Genomic DNA, 16,402 nt, shown 5'->3' on the forward strand with positions numbered 1-16,402 from the left:
CAGCCTCCTCCTTGAGACAGCTTTTGTTGCAGAGATTAGAAAGTGAAAGCCTGTCTTATCCAGACTCCCTTGCAGCTAGTGTTCCATATTTCACTTGAATGTGGAATGGAAGGAAGAGAGGCAAGGCTGGGGCAGAGGCTGCATAGTTCTGTGCTTGCAGCTTTGGATACAGAGTCTCCTGTTGCAGTAGTCAGGTTTCTGATCATGTCAGAGGTAGGGTGAGTCTGGAGCTGGGAGCTATGAGTCCTTCCCAGGGTTTTTGCTCCAGTTTTTTCAACTAGTCTGTAAGCCACCTAATACCTGGTAATAAAATCCTTTCTTCTTAAATCTGATAGAGTGTTCCTGCTGTCTGTAACTGAGCTCTAATCTACACAGCTTTTGTTCCTTAAATAGCTCTTAGTACAAAGTCTGTGCAGAACCTAGAGTAGAATACATTTCTGCCACCCAGTCATCTAGTAATTAGATTTCTATGAATGGACACTGATATCATAAGTATTGGAAGCTTCCAGCCACCAGTTCTGCGCTAAGAGTCTGAGTTTATACAATTCTCTCAATTCCTCTGAGCTTCAGGCTCCTTGTTTGTGAAATGAGGGGATTGTCCTGACTAATGTCAGGGCCATCACCATCTCTAGAATTCTGTACAATAGATAAAATTATTTTCCAACATGTCCCTTTAACCAGCTAATTGTCCAGGATACATAAAAAAATCTATCATCAATTATGTGCTTTCTTGTATAAATGAAATAATTTTGTTTTAGTAAATATAATTGATCACTTCAGAGACAGGTGACTTGAAGCTACTTCTCAAATAGGCACATTACAGCTTAAAAAAGTTTTAGGAATCCAAATTTCATTTTACAGATATGGAAAATGAGGTCCACCAAGGAGAGATGCGATGTGAACTTCCCTAAGTTCATACATCTACAGAGTGCCACTCATTTCTTCTTATTCTAAGTCCAGTAACATCCTCTTTCACTGTTATAATTTTCTGAGAGTGAAACAGGAAAGAATAAGAATTGGGGGGATTATGACTTGATTGAAATAAAGGAGGTAAACTGAGGGTTTACATTTTATTTCTCAGATTGGTTATTATTACACAACTAGTCTGTTGGTGTATTCCGGATACTTAGTCAACTTCTAACATCTAAAACTTCATGTCTGCACATGATTTTCTACATTTGATTATAAATCTTTTGACAAGGGTGTGCTTTTCTATTTTCAGTGAACCCCAGTATGCCTTGTATTACATAGGCGTTCAATAAATATTTGCTATGATTTAATTTATCCTTAAGAGCAAACAAACTTTTACTTCCAAAAAGAGTGAGATGGATAAAAGTTCACAGTACTTTTTTCAAAAGAGTGTTCTGTGACTTCATCATCATTATTGTGTAGTTATTGTTCTGCTAATTTTTCCCACCTCATACAAGGTAGTGTTCAGGTATGTATATTCACTGCAGGAGAATAAGATAATAAATGGGAAAAAAGAGAAATAATGGAAAATGAAATAAAACTAGGTTAAGGAAATATGCTATAAGGTTTTTAATAATTACTCAATAAATTTGACATAGAGTTTCCTAGCAGCTAAAGCAAGAAATAAAACATAACCTTTTACCAAAACAAACAAACAAACAAATAGCACTGCATGTAAATGTATAAGGTGGTTGAGAGCACAGTTTTTGCTAGACCTGAATGGAATGATATGGTGGAAAGAGCATTGAACATAAGTCAGAATAACACAAGTACTTACTAGTATTTGTATAGCATCTATAATATACAGAGCATTTAAAAAATGCATTGAAGTTGACCTAAGCCTTACAAGTTTGATGTATATGTTATGGTTACTAGTTATTTTCCAATTTTTAAAAGGAAGTATGAGAGAGAGAGAGAGAGAGAGAGAGAGAGAGAGAGAGAGAGAGAGAGAGAGAGAGAGAGGGAGAGGGAGAGAGAGGGAGAGAGAGAGAGAAAGGTTTGTCTGGATCCGAAGTCCACGTCCTGCTGCTGGGCCAGTCACCTCCTCACTAACCAAGCACATGATTTGGAGCAGGTTGTTTACACTCTTGCACTTCAGTGCCCATGACCTTCAGACATGGGATAATGATCTGTACCCTTCCTGCCATAAAGGCAAATAAGGAGAACCATGTGGCAGCTCTCTAGGGTGCCAATAGAGTCATTGTAAGTACACTAATTGCACTGTGTATTAATAATTATCATTTCATCACCAGACTGGGAAAATATGAAATTCTATAAAAGTAATGGCTTAGATTGCATATCCTATTGGAAGGAGTGACGGCTCTTCTCACACTTTCATGGTGTCCTCTGGTTTCTGGCCTCACGTCCCTTCAGAGGTACAGCCTGCACAGGCGAAAAAAGGGAGACAGAAGGCTGACCAGTGACCCTCTTTAGAGAACACGCATAAAGTGCATGTCAGGTGCATCTTCTGAGAAAATTAGAAGTCAAATCCTTGAGCCAAACAAGGATTACATTTGTACCTTTTAACCTTAGCATAAATTGCCACTTGCTGGGCCTCTGGTTTCCTTAGTAACCTTGCTCAATAAGCATTTATGGGAAAGTGCCCTAATGTTACTGTTGTAGAAGGACCACGTGTAACATTCAGTGGACTGAGGATTCTCTTCTACGGTCCAGAGGACATGTAGCCGGGCTCCCTAATGGCCAGTGAACTGTCTCCTCGGGAAAGCACTGATCCAATGTGACATCTGCAACCCAGACCACTGTGCTTGTTTCTTCAGCTGGAAAATAGGGCGTTTCATGGAAAATGCATGGGAAAGAAACACTTCCACTGAAGCCAAAGGGCAACACAAACCCATTGTGCTTTCTGACAAATTGACAGTTTTGAGTAAGCCAGCTGAGTTCCAGATTCCCCTGGAGGCAAGAATAAGTACAAACGTTTCCTGTCACTGTATAATAAAAACTAGTGAAAAGGAACACATGAAGTGTAGTTTCCCTGTAGGCAGATTTCAGTAGACCTATTATTATACAAAGAACGACCTTCAACTGAATTGAGGGAGTGCAAAAGACTGGAGGTAAATTGAAGGAGTACAAAACACTGGACTTCCTACCTGCCACTTATTGTGCAGAAGTAAGCAGCAGCGTCTTTCTTAGGGGCTAACTAAAAAGGACTGCTTCTAAAGGATTGACTATCTGGGGGACACGCGTACCTCTAAAATAACCTCAGCTAAAGTAGCAACCATCTTTAGCTGACGAGAAGCATCCATGCATTCCATCCTGTTCTGTGTCACTGGCGTCCTACAGTGCCTAGAAGAGGAGTGTTGATTTGCACCAGCAAGAACACCAGCACTTGCAGGCACCGCCTTCTAGAGTAGGAAAGTGATGGACATGCACAGACAGCCTGTGAACAAAATGACACTGCTGGGGGCAGTGCTGGGAATTAATCCTTCACAGCTGCGGGATGCCAAGCACAATTGAAATCCAACCATCATGGAACATGTTGAAATCAGTAGGAGTCCGTAAATCTCTAAATGATTACTTTGGCCAGGTGGGAAAAGGTTCTGTTTACTGCTTGTTGTAGAGAATTTAGTTGATAACACTGAGGAGGGAAGGAAGATTTAAAATAAGGTATTTTTTATGTGCACTAAGGCTGTCATCTGAGAATAGCATAAGAGAGGATGGATAGTCACAAGTCCATAAAGAGTCACATGGTCTACCTTTTGGCTCCTGACATCAGGTGGCTAAAATAAGTGACTGTACTTTTAAATAATTAGCTTCCGAGGTATATGTTCACTGTCTTCTATTATTTCAATGGCTAACCTATCGTGACATGCACTTACACAGCATTTCATCTGTTATGTTGTCAGGTAGTGATCTGCATGTTTATTTACAAATGAACGCAGGTTCAAGTTCAGTTCCAAAATGTTCAAACTCTATCTGCAAGGAAGAGTATAAACAGGAATTGCTGAAAAATGCCGTAAGCTAATCCATAAAGGAGACTCGTTATTAAAATTCTTCATTTATCCTCAGTGTTTGCCTCTTTCCCCATCTGGAAAACTCCTAATCATCCCTCAAAGTTCACTACACCATCTCTCTTGAAAGGTTTCCCCAGCTCCAGTAAACACAGTTCAGTGTCTTTTGCTTTTTTTCATACCACCTTCATCACATTTTATGATGTGTCTGTTTATACCTATCTATATCTGTATATCTATCTATCTATCTGTCTATCATCTATCTATTATCTATCTATCTGTCTGTCTGTCTGTCTGTCTGTCTATCTATCTATCTATCTATCTGTCTATCTATCTCATCTATCTCTTCCCACCTGAGCCCTTTAGAAAGGAAACTCTATCATTAATAAAGCTCTGCAACCAGACTACCTATGCTCAAACCCTGGGTCCACAGCTCTGCGACCTTCACTACAATCCTTAGTCTCACCTGTAAAATGAGGAAAATGAAAATATCTACTTGCTGAGTTACTGCAAGGGTTAAATAAGATGATAGCATACAAAGTTCTTTGAATATCACCGGGCTCAGTTAAGTGTTTGCCCTTATTTTCCTTTTTCACATCACCATTGTCTTGCTTAACATCGGGCAACAGCACAGACGCACCATGACTGTGTCCGCAGAGGAAGGAGAAGTTCCACAACAAATGTGCACTTCTAACGTGTTTCTTGATCAGCTCTCCAAACAATTACAATTAAATAGAGAGCACACGTGGTGAGAATGGATATTCAGGAACTGAGCTCGAATGTACCCTAATCCCAAATTAGCCTCCACTTATTTCCAAAAATATTGAACAAGGAATTAAGAGCATTTGTAAACATACTTATACCCTGAAGAGTTTTAAAACAATTCAGGCAAGAAACAGTGGTTATGGTAGGTCAGATTTGCATTAAATGACTTTCTTCAGAAACAGCCCAGGAAGCAAGAAGGAATCTGTTTCTTCTCCTTCACTGTAAACCCCGTCACTGACTCCTCTGTGTTCCAGTCATGGACGCTCATGGTGCTTGTTCCTGCTCTGCCTCCTGTGTGCACCTGTCTGGAAGCAAGTGCCCCAGAAATGACTTCCACATGTGCCCAGGGAGCAGGGACCCAGGCATCTGTGGAGGGAATGGGGATCCAAGCAAAGCAGTCCCCTCCTCTTGAGAAAGATCCCAGGTAGCAGAGGCTACAACCCTTTGACATTCTATCTGAAACGTGTTCATTCATTCAACTAATATTGAGCAACTACAAAGTTCTGGTGCTATTTTAGGGGCTAGCAGATCAACAGTGAACCACCTGGAAGCAAAAACAACTAAGCGGACCTGTAACAAAATAAAGTCTATCAGAAGGTAACTGGACACAAATGAAACAGAAAAGAGGGTCAGAGGTTCCCGGAAGAAAGGGCAGGAGGTGTGCAGTTTTAAATGGGAGAATGCAGGAAGGGCCCATGGAGACTTCTGCGATTTTTGGTCATGTGTACAATGAACGGAATATTTGTGTCCCCTACAAATTTGTATGTTAAAACCTTAATCCCAATATGATGGTATTTAGTGGTGCGGCCTTTGGAAAGTTATTAGGTCATGAGGATGGGGCCCTCAGGAATGGGATCAGTGCCTTTATCAGAAGAGGCTAGAGAGCTACCTAGCTCTTTTCCCTCCGTGCAAGGACACAGTGAAAAGTAGCCATCAGCACACTGGAAGAGGGCTCTCATCAGAACCTGACCGTGGGGGCACCCTGACCTCAACTTCCAGCCCCCAGAACTGTGAGAAATAAATGTCCATTGTTGAAGCCACCCAGGCTACGGCAATATTTTATAGCAGGTAGAACAGACTAAGACAATGCATGTACAGCACATATGTCAAACAGTTTTTGTATTCTTGGAAGTAGATTCTGTTGTTTTGTATAACTTATTTCATAGAAAAGGGACACTACTAAACATTTGCCTGTTAACAAATTTTGAAAATCAAGGAATAGTTTTCCATTAATTTTCTACTCTATAAATAGATATAAAATCCTCAGACATAAAAGACCCCAAGAAAAATATAAAACAGAACTTAAAAACTCACTCATAAATAAGTTTATATTTATTAGCTTTCATTAATAATTTCCAATTGAACATCACAACATGTATAATAACAAATTATTTTTATGACTGGGACTATTTAGTAAACAAAGGGAATGTTTTAAAATCTCTAGTAGCTCAAAGTAAGAAAACATCCTAAACTAAAAAGCTATTCAACTCCACTGCTGCCTCTATATGCTATCACAGTTCATACACAATTCTCTGTGTGCATAAAGGCTCCATTTCTGAGAGTTCGAAAGACACTTACTGTTTTGAGATGAAAAATGATAGCCCCAAAACTCATCAGAGACAACAATTCTAACTATTACTGAAATTATCAAATAGTGTACATTTGGAACATACCGAGTGTTTTAAGATAATGGAAGTTGGTTTCTATAACTCCTATTTTCATTAGTGTTTCATAAGCTGAAATTGCCTTGCAATCACCTGAGTGCTTGTTTAAAATGCAAACTGCTGGTTCCAGTCCCAAGAAGTAAATTTGAGAAATATAACCAAGAAGTCTGCATGAGAATCAAACACCCTGGTGATTCAGGTCCCAGGGGACCTTGGACAGACAATAGTGGTCCCTGAAATGCAATGAAAACAAACAGATAAAAAATCCACTTCTGTGTAAGGAAATGTTCATGCACTGTACACACAACTTGTGACTATTTCCAGACATTTTGATTAGCAGTGGCTTTAAAATTAACAATCCATGTGGACTTTAACTCCCAAATCTCTTTGGAGATTATCAACAGGTCAGTGTTAGGAAAGGCACTTCTTCCCCATCCTTTGGTTTCCATGACAACACATCTTTTCTATACCTTCCTGGCATCATCTGACCCTCACTTCCTCCTTCCTGGTAGAGGAATGACTTACGTGATTGGTAAATTTGGGTAAGGTAATGTTCCTGTTCTGCTTGTTTTTTTCATTTTGTGGGAGCAAATGGCCCACATGGAGCAGGATTCTCCTCTGCTCCTCCAGTCATAGTCTCTCTTGGGCAGCACCACGGTTCCCAGACCATGCGCTGAGGGGTCTAATCCCTGGCAGCATTGCCTGTGACTGAGAGGCTGCACCTGCCTGATTCTAATCTATCACCATGGGGTTCTCACACTGAGCTCCAGCTGACCACATTTGTCCTCCATCTGCCACTCCTTTGTCTTAGTTCTTCTTCATTCAGAACAAGGAGTGGTAAAGGGGATGCTATCTTTTTGGCTTTCTTCAAACCCCACCTCCAATAGTCAGAACAAAGGGTATCGTCAGAAACACATGCAGACCCCAGAGTAATGAGATGGGTCATCCCTGCAAAGATTGAAACCAACAAGCTATGTTTGATCCATTTCAGTTAAAAACAAGCCTGAAAAGATTGATTTCTTTGATCTTTCATTCATTTAATAGAAAATAAAAAACAACTTGAAGTAAAAATTCTTACTCTCAGAAGCACATGGTGAAATGCTGAAAAATACATACAAAATGTATAGACAGGGTTAATATGATTTGTAATGATCTTGCAATTTCAGCTTTCAGACATTTTCTCAAATCTCTGAAGTTTCATTCAACTCATCTGTTATCCATCTGATTTGAATTCATAACAAGGTGATAAACATTTAGTTAGAATATTTTAACAGACCACAGAGAATTCATTCAATTTCTCTAAATTTCAGTTTATGCATCTATAAAATGGGTATACAAATATATTTATCTAAAGTTGGGACAAAAATAAAATGGGAGTACATCATAATGATTTATATATAATAAAATAATATGCTATATTTTTTATGAATTAGTATTTCCAATATTCAGGAAACAAGTTTTCTTTTTCCACTCAGGAATCATGTAACTCTGTTATATGTATTTCTTCCGATTAAATAACACTGATTTATTAACAAAATCCTTCATGTACCAAGAACCTGTTCAATGTTTTATGTGTAACTAAGAAACATTAATGCACTCTTGCTGTGCTCAAGAAGCTTTTACTGAACAGAAGAGAAGCAACACACACACTCCGGGTACAAAAAGTAAAAGGAGAACAGGAGAGTGGGTTTTGTGCAGTAAAAGCCACAGGGAAAGAGGAGGTTAAAGAAATCAAAAGGGATTAGGCTTGAGTTTAAAGACAGGTTTGACTCAGACGGACGGAAGAGAGCAGGCAGTAACATCAGGGGAGACAAACACATGGACAGGTTCAGACAGGGACGGGCACGGTGTGAGTGCTGGAGTAGCCGGGCAAGTCGGTTTCCTGCTCTTGGGTCAGCAGCCCACTGAGCATTTCTTTTCTTTTCTTTCTTTTTTTTTTATGAGTAATAACATGGTAAACAAGGGTATAGCTAAGCTCTCAATTATAGTTTTTGTTCAGAATATGGCAAAAGCATGGTTTTGAAAAGTCTCTGTAAAAATATCTTTCAATTGTTGTAAGCAATTTTCCAATTTGTTACGCTCTTAGTATAAAAACAGTTGACTAGGTATTATGATACACTGCTACAGAATTGCCATTATATTAAATGTCATTTATATTACAAAGACGTCCAGAACTAGGAGAGGTATATGTCTGTTTTTTAAGTCACCCAGTCTATGGTAACTTGTTATAGCAGCTTGAACAAACTAAGACAATGTGTAGGAAACACATACATCAAAGATTTTTTGTATTTGTGAAAATAGATTCTGCTCTTCTTTGGCATAACTTACTTTATGGAAAAGGAACATTCTTAAACATTTGCCCATTTAATACATTTTGAATATAAAAGAATATTTTTGAGCCTGTACTTTTTTTACATACTTGTATATATAATGTCCTTAGCCCTCAGTTTTTACAAGAAGCCTGTAACAGTGCATTGCAACATTATATAAGAGAAGCTTGAGTATCAAAAACTGAAATGACTTGTCCGAAACCACACATCTTGTAAATGGTGGTGTAACAATTCAAACCCACTTTGACTTTTCACCCTTGATCACTATACTTAGTCTACTGCTGGCCACACTGTTCATTAATAGGGATAAAAATTAGATTTTGCCCTAAAATTAAGAAGCATGTCCTAGCCATAGTTAAAATATGTGGTTCAAAGATTTCATAATCGGATATCATTTTCCTTTATAATCTATAGAATCACTAGTGAAAAAATTATTGTTCTGGCAATATTCACAGAAAGTGCACTTCATACTAAAGTTGAGCAAGAACAGCATTTTCTTTGATTATAATTAATAGAGTGCTCTGGTCTTCATCCCTTCTTCTGATAATTTCCCCCAGCTACTCAGGGTGAAGACTCTGTTACAAAAATTATCCTGAGTCATTTTGATGCTCACCACATTTTTTTTCCAAGATCAGTAATGTTGTGAATACTGACTATACTTAGTTGATATCATAGGAATACACATTTTTGCCTTATTCAAAATATCCAATTTTCCTAGCCTTTGAAGGAAGAACAGAGTTAATATGGAGTAATTGGTGGTGATACAGAATAGGGCCAAGTCCATTGTCAAGGATCTTAATTCTCACAGAATAAGACATTTATTATTATGTTAGAAAATGATTAGGGAAGATTACCTTAATTAGGAGGCACATTACATAAATATTCCTCATTAGCATGTGAATTAGGAAAGAAAGGGAAATCCCTCACTTGTTTACTTTATTTCAAGACAAAGTTTAAATAATTCCGTTTAACTGAAGAGAAGGTAGAGGGAAGGAAATAAAAATGTAATGAAGTTTAACTTTTAACCCTCTACCCTCTGCTGTTTCCCACCATAGTTAAGTGTGAGTCTAGTAGCACAAATCCACATTCCGGAGAGTGTGCAGGGAGAAGCCAGACAAGGAAAGGAGAGCCAGAGTTAGACAATTCCTGCCCCATATTCCTGCCTGTACCTGGGATTGGCTTCAGGCCAGTATCCTTGGTATTTCAGAAACCATCATGCACTTGATCTATCAGCAGACTTTCTGTGGCTTACTATGCAACACAGAAGCCAAGCCCAACAGTCAAGAATATGGCACTATAAGAAAAAATCACTACGGACACTACTTTTAATGAAACGAGGGAAAGAGGTACTTGTAGTACAGATGTCATGGTTTAAGGTCTCAAGCTACTTTCATATTCATTTGAAAACCTCCATCCTTTCCAGCCTAAGAAAATTTATGTAAAGGAGCTGAGAAACTTTCCTGAAATAATTATTCCACAGTGAAGTTGTTACCCAAAAAAGAGACATATTGAGGTCCCTCTGGAGTGCAGTAGGATGAGATCTGTCCTTGTAGAAAAATTTCTTTCCTCCTCTTAGCCAACCATTGGCAAGAATAGTTCCTATTATTACAAAATGTGTGTATTTCCAATATATTAGCTAGGCAGGTCAACTCTCAACTTTACCAAAATTTTGCAACAGCAGCATTTCTTTGCTGATCTTGCATTTTCCTTCAAGTACACCTATGAAAGGTTAAGCTATGTGTTAGTTTAATTGTTGCTGCATTGTTTAAGAGTTATACAACAATAATGAGGCCATTTTGAGCATTATAACTTGAGTCTAAAATCTTGTTAGGGACCCAGAGCTATCGTGCAAATTTTTAATGAGGTATATTTTCAAAAAGAGTTTTAGCTATACAACCACTATGGTCATGAAGGAATGCATTTGACTAATTCCTTCTGTGTCACCTTGAGCCTTTGCAATAACAGGATGGAGTTACTCCTGCTTTTACTCAGGTGATGTTCAGAGGCCTCTGCTAATTTCTTCTTCAATGCACCAGTGATATGTAAGAATCTCTGAACAGAGTGAAGACAGATGTGGGATTTTGGTTGTTCGGGCGCCTTAGTCTTCTAATTATTTTATCATCATCCATATTCTCCTATAATTTGTTTAAATTTGGAATCACATAACCAGTTAACCTCATTGCTGCCAGGTCTTTAATACTCTGTTTATTCATTAGAGAGTTTCTGTGAGCAGGTCATTCATAACCACAAGTTTATTGACATATAAAGTTGTTCGTGTCACTTAATTCTACTCAAATGGATGTCTGAAAAAGTACTTGACTCCAAATATTCTATCTTAGTTTTAGCAATCCAGGGACGTTAGAGTATTTCTTTACCTATCCTAGAATTTAGAAACAAGATTTAGTGCTTATGTGGAAGGTTAAGTGGAAAGAACAGAAGCTCTAGCTTTTGAAGTCTGTAGCCAATTTCCATTCTACTATTTGGTTGCTTACAAACAAGACAAGTCATGCAGCCCCTTTGAACAAGTTTTCTCACTTATGAAAGTGGATGTAGAAAATTCCATGGATTATCTGAGATGTGGTAGAACCCAACCTTGTAAAAGTTGCAACATAAAATATTCAGAATCAGCATAAAAAAATTGAGTTTTTGGCAGCTCTGTTCACAATGTTTGAGATCCTTTGTACCAGGAGTTATGTAAGAAGAGGGGGGACTGAAGTCTTCATTAGAAAATTTAAGTTAAAATATGATGTGTGCCCTGTCTCTGAGTTATTCTGTCTCAAAATCACTCTATAAATGTGAAGATCTATGAAAACCTATGAAGGTGGCATTATGATGATCTCTATCTGATGTGTGAGAAAATTGAAGTTCAGAGAGTTTTGGTGATTTGCACAGGACACACAGCCAGAATGATTCAGGGTCCGGATTTGATACTTTTTATATACTTTCAAGGCTCGGCATCTCCTAACCTGAGTGCTATTCCGTGTCTACAGTCAAGCTCTATCATGAGTTAATGAATGGACTTTGTGTGATTCATTCCTTAACGTGACCTGTGATATGAGAGGATTTACCTGGGTAGGCTTTCACATCTTCCTATTCAAAGTACCTATGATTCTTCATCCCAGACCTTGTCACAGGAACAAAATAAGCCAGACTTTTACTTGAGATGTGCATGGCCATGCCTCTAAAAAGAGACGTTACTCTCTCTCCCTGCTGTTTAAATTCACGGAAGTGAAACGCAACTATTAATACGGCTCAGGAAGTTTGGGTGTGTACAGCAACGGTTTTATGCATGACAACTTTTCTCCTAAATCCATAAGGACCAAACAGTTACTTCATCTAGTGAAAGACTATGTCATCTATTCTCTGTCAATAAAAACCTGGTGCCCACTAAGCACCGTTCCTGGTGGTTGAGATGGGCATGATGACCCATGAAAGGCCGAGACCATTTCGTGAAGGGAGTGCATTCTGACCCGCACGAGAACAGAACAGGAAGACCGTGTTCAAGCCACAATGTGGATTTCACATCTGCACAAAATTAGGATTCCTAAGGTTGGTTTAAAAGATTTTAGCAGTCCCGCCCTAAGACATGGTTTCTTAACACTGAGCTTGCCAACATGGCCTTTGGTGTCCACCTTCAAAATGTCCCCTAATAGCACATCGTGACAGTGCAATAAGCACAAACCACCTGGCACTCCAGCTTTCAGGGGAGCAGGCGAATATGTGTGTGACCCTTTGGAGAGAAAAGTGACCTCGCATTGACACCAAGGGACTTGGTGTAAACAGTTAATTCTCTTATTCCATTAATTCTTCTTCTAAGACCCTATCTTAAGGACATAATTCTAAATCTATAAGACTTTACCCACAGAGATTTTATTACAGAATTTTTCAAGTACTAAAAAAATGCAAATAACTTATATGCCCTAGAATCAGGATAACTAAATTATAACACAATTTACAGAATATAACATAGGCATTAAAGTATTTTTGAACAATCTGTAATCTAACATAAAAATACTTATACCCTAATATTGAACTTAAAGCAAAATAAAATTTCATGATACACACAGTATTAGTAAGTTTAAAGAAACAAATCTAAATGTAGAAAGAACTGAAAGTATTTATTTAAATAAAAATATTACTAGTGGTTATTCTTTGAATGGTGAAACTAAGGGCACTTTCTGCATATTTCTGTTTTTTTTCTATATTTATAAACTTTCAATAATGATTATTTATTACTTTTGTCATAAAAAAAACATAACCTATTTCCAATATTCAGTTTTGGTTTTCAAGGATTTCCAATAATGCTAGGTTGTTTTCACATTTAAATTCCATTCAATGATTCATGAATATATGTACCCAGAAAGGTTTTCCAATCGTGCTTGACCATATTTCAATCCAATGGTTCTCAATGTGGAGGCAGGTGATTCTGCCTGCCCTCCTCCCCCTTGGGATATTCAGCAGCACCTGAAGGCAACGTTGGTTGCCACAGTTTGGGTGAAGGAGCTACTGGCATTTCCTAGGTAGCGTCCCAGGATACTGCCAGTCACTCTATAAGGCAGAGGGCAGCACTCACAAAGAATAATGATCTCACTCAATAGTGCTGAGGTTGAGAAACTGACTGAAACATGTTTTAAAAGTATATCAATTCAAAATTTCCATGGAAACTCTGAGTTGTTTAGTACCAGGACCTCTGAATAGACATGCTTGACAGTTACCTACCCATGCATCCACTTATTCCCACAGGGCACAGGAGACATAGAGATGAGTGCTCTGCCTATGGGATGCTGGAAGTTTCATGGAAGAGACAGACACAGAAATCAAAAACTTAATGTAGTTTGAAGTGCAAAGGCTGAGTGCTTTGGGATAATAGCAATGGGCACTTAAGCCAACGAGGTGGTTCAAGGGAGGCTTTCTGGAACAGATGGATCCTGAGCTGAGCTGAAAAGATAATAAGGAGTTAATCAGGTGAAGACCAATGGGATTTGTATTTTAGGAAAGGGAACACTGGTACTGAAAGCAAAGGCATGAGGCATGAAAAAGCACGGCGTGCGTGGGAAAGGACGACGGGACTGCGCCGGAGCACCAGGTGGGCACAGGAGAGTGTGGGGAAAGAAAGCGAGGCCTCAGGACCAGAGCTGTGCTCACTGAGGGAGACCAGAAATGCTTCTCAGAGAAGGAACAATACAAACTAAGGATTGAAGGTTAAAAAGATGTCTCCAGGCATCTGAAGAAGGGATGGAATTCTGGAAGAGAGAACAGTATATGCAGGCAAATGGTAGCTGGAGGCAACATGGGGGCTTGGGGACTTGAAGTTGGGCAGAGGAGGAGCAAGGAGATGTGACCAGACATGGGTTGGACAGGCAGGCACTGGTCAGGTCTCCAGCCACTGTATCACATGCAGAGACAGGGAAGTTCTGTTTTGCAGGTGATGCAGAAGAATCTTGAACATGAGCTCAGTCCTCATGTCTTAAGAAAGTTCTCTTGTAACACTGTGAAGGCAGATTGGATGGATATAGGAGTCAAATTAGACAAATATACTGATGCAAATGGACAATCCATCAAAGTTGCAGCTGACATACCCACTAATAAGTATTTGTTGAGCCTCTGGGATACACTTTGTACTGCTCTGGACACTGTGGGAATATAAGGAGAATTTACCTCTGTATGGAAGTACAGTGGTTCCTTATTTCTAGCTGAGAAGAAAATGAAGTAACACAAATGAAGTGATTTGGGGGAGACCGCATGAAGGTTTATTATTATCAAGTGCTATATTATCGTACAACAAATTTCAGGACTCAGTGAAGTAAGATCAGAGAAGAAAAGTGATATTATATAAGAGAGGGTAAGTTTTGATCTGAGCTGAAATGGGAAAATATGAGTGGCATTTGGGTAAGAAAAGGCATTGGGGGGAAAAAAGAGAGTAATGTGAGCCAGGAGTTAGAAACTGGGATCGACACAACATATCCTGGAAAACGTGAAACTAGGTTTTATCAAGCATCAGTGTTTCCCAAGGACGCATGACGCTGAGTGCTAATGTATCACTGAGATTCAGCTCAAAGGTCTTCTTAACAAGTATTTGTCTGATGCTCCTCCCACTTCTAACTAGGAATGGTCAGTGTCTGTTTTACATCCTCCTAATCCTTGCACAGATGAGAAACCAGGGCTATTTACAAAACCAACTTGTTTGCACATATATTTGTATGTAAGGCCCTCTTAGCCAACACTATGCATTTAAGTTCCCAATTACTAGCACAGTGGGTACACAGACCACAAACTTTTCTTAGTGGACGATTGCATGAATGACCACGTTTACTAACAGGTACAACGGATGTGAAGATCAATGACAGAAATAACACTGACCCTGTAATTAATACCAATATTTGTTGAGCCTGTACGCCAGGCACTGTGCTAAGCATGACTTGAACAAGTAATGCTTAATTTACTTCTCATTATAATCTTACCAAGTAAGTACTATCATTGTCCTTGTTTTGTATATGAGAGAACTGAAGTTCAGCATGGCTATGTACCTTTGTCCAAAACCATGTGGCCTGTATAAAGCAGAACAGTTATCTGACTTCAGACCTGCCTCACTTCCAAGAACATTAACTTCCCCACTATTTATATATCTTTCATTTTCAGGAGAACAGAAAAGGCTCAGTGTAATATAATACTCTGAGGACCAGTTTACTTTGAACAGTTGAAATGTGTCCTTAACACACCCACTAGATAACGGTTTATAACCTTAATGAAAAGAGGATATGATTCCATCTTGTCTGAGAGGCAGTAAAACCTAAAATGAAAATCGATGGCAGGATGACCCAAATCACTCTGCCTAGCCCTAGCGCTACTCGCTGTATGACAAAATCATGTGGATGGCTCAGTGCATATAACAACCCTCTCAACTGGCCTAGACACGTGGGATTAGGGAAAGGAAAGACATTTTATTGAACAAACACATGCTTGGTAATTCAAATCACTTGCTATTCGAGCAGATAATTCCATCAACCCCAAAGGATGCACTAGACCCTCATCTGCTCAGCGAGACCGAGGGCTCAGAAAAAAAAAAATCTAGATAAGTTTCCCAAAGGCAGTATGTCGCCAACCAGGGGCCTCTTCTTAATGGGGTTCTTCATTGCCAAGTCTAGTACAGGGGTGGGCAAGTTATAGCAACAGACCAAATCTAACCTGCTACCTGTTTCTGTATGATCTTTGAGCTAAGCATTATTTCACATTTACAATGATCAAAAAATAACATTTAGTGACACATAAAAATGGCATGAGATTTATATTTAAGTGTCCACAAATCATGATCAGAACATAGCTACACTCATTCGTTTGTGTACCTATTGTGCCGCAACAACAGAATGGAGGCTTGACTACAAACTACGTGGCCCACAAGCCTAAAATGCTTACTGTAGAACAAGTTCGATAATTAGAATAAAGTTCCGCAGGGGCCAAAGAGCTCAGTGAAGAACACATTGCAAACACCACGGGTTTGGCCTTTCAGACTTATTATCTAACTCAGTGGTTCTCAAATGGTGGTCTGAGGATCAGCAGCAGCAGCCAAATGAGAGAAATTATTAGAAATGCAAATTCTCAGACCTTCACCTAGATGCACTGAATCAGAAACTCCTCGGATGAAGCCCATCCATCTGTGTTCTAACGAGTCTTCTAGGTGATGCTGACACCAGGTAAAGCTTGAGAA

The 16,402-nt window shown here is 39.0% G+C and overlaps 1 protein-coding gene across 4 annotated transcripts in view; it reads right to left on the reverse strand.

Annotated features, from left to right (window-relative positions):
* KCNIP4 (potassium voltage-gated channel interacting protein 4) overlaps nt 1-16,402 on the reverse strand; it is a 409,866-nt gene that overhangs the window by 151,566 nt on the left and 241,898 nt on the right. The window lies entirely within an intron of this gene.

The sequence above is a fragment of the Phyllostomus hastatus genome, unplaced genomic scaffold, assembly GCF_019186645.2.
Source record: "Phyllostomus hastatus isolate PE091 unplaced genomic scaffold, TTU_PhHast_1.1 phas_contig_196, whole genome shotgun sequence".
NCBI lineage: Eukaryota > Metazoa > Chordata > Mammalia > Chiroptera > Phyllostomidae > Phyllostomus > Phyllostomus hastatus.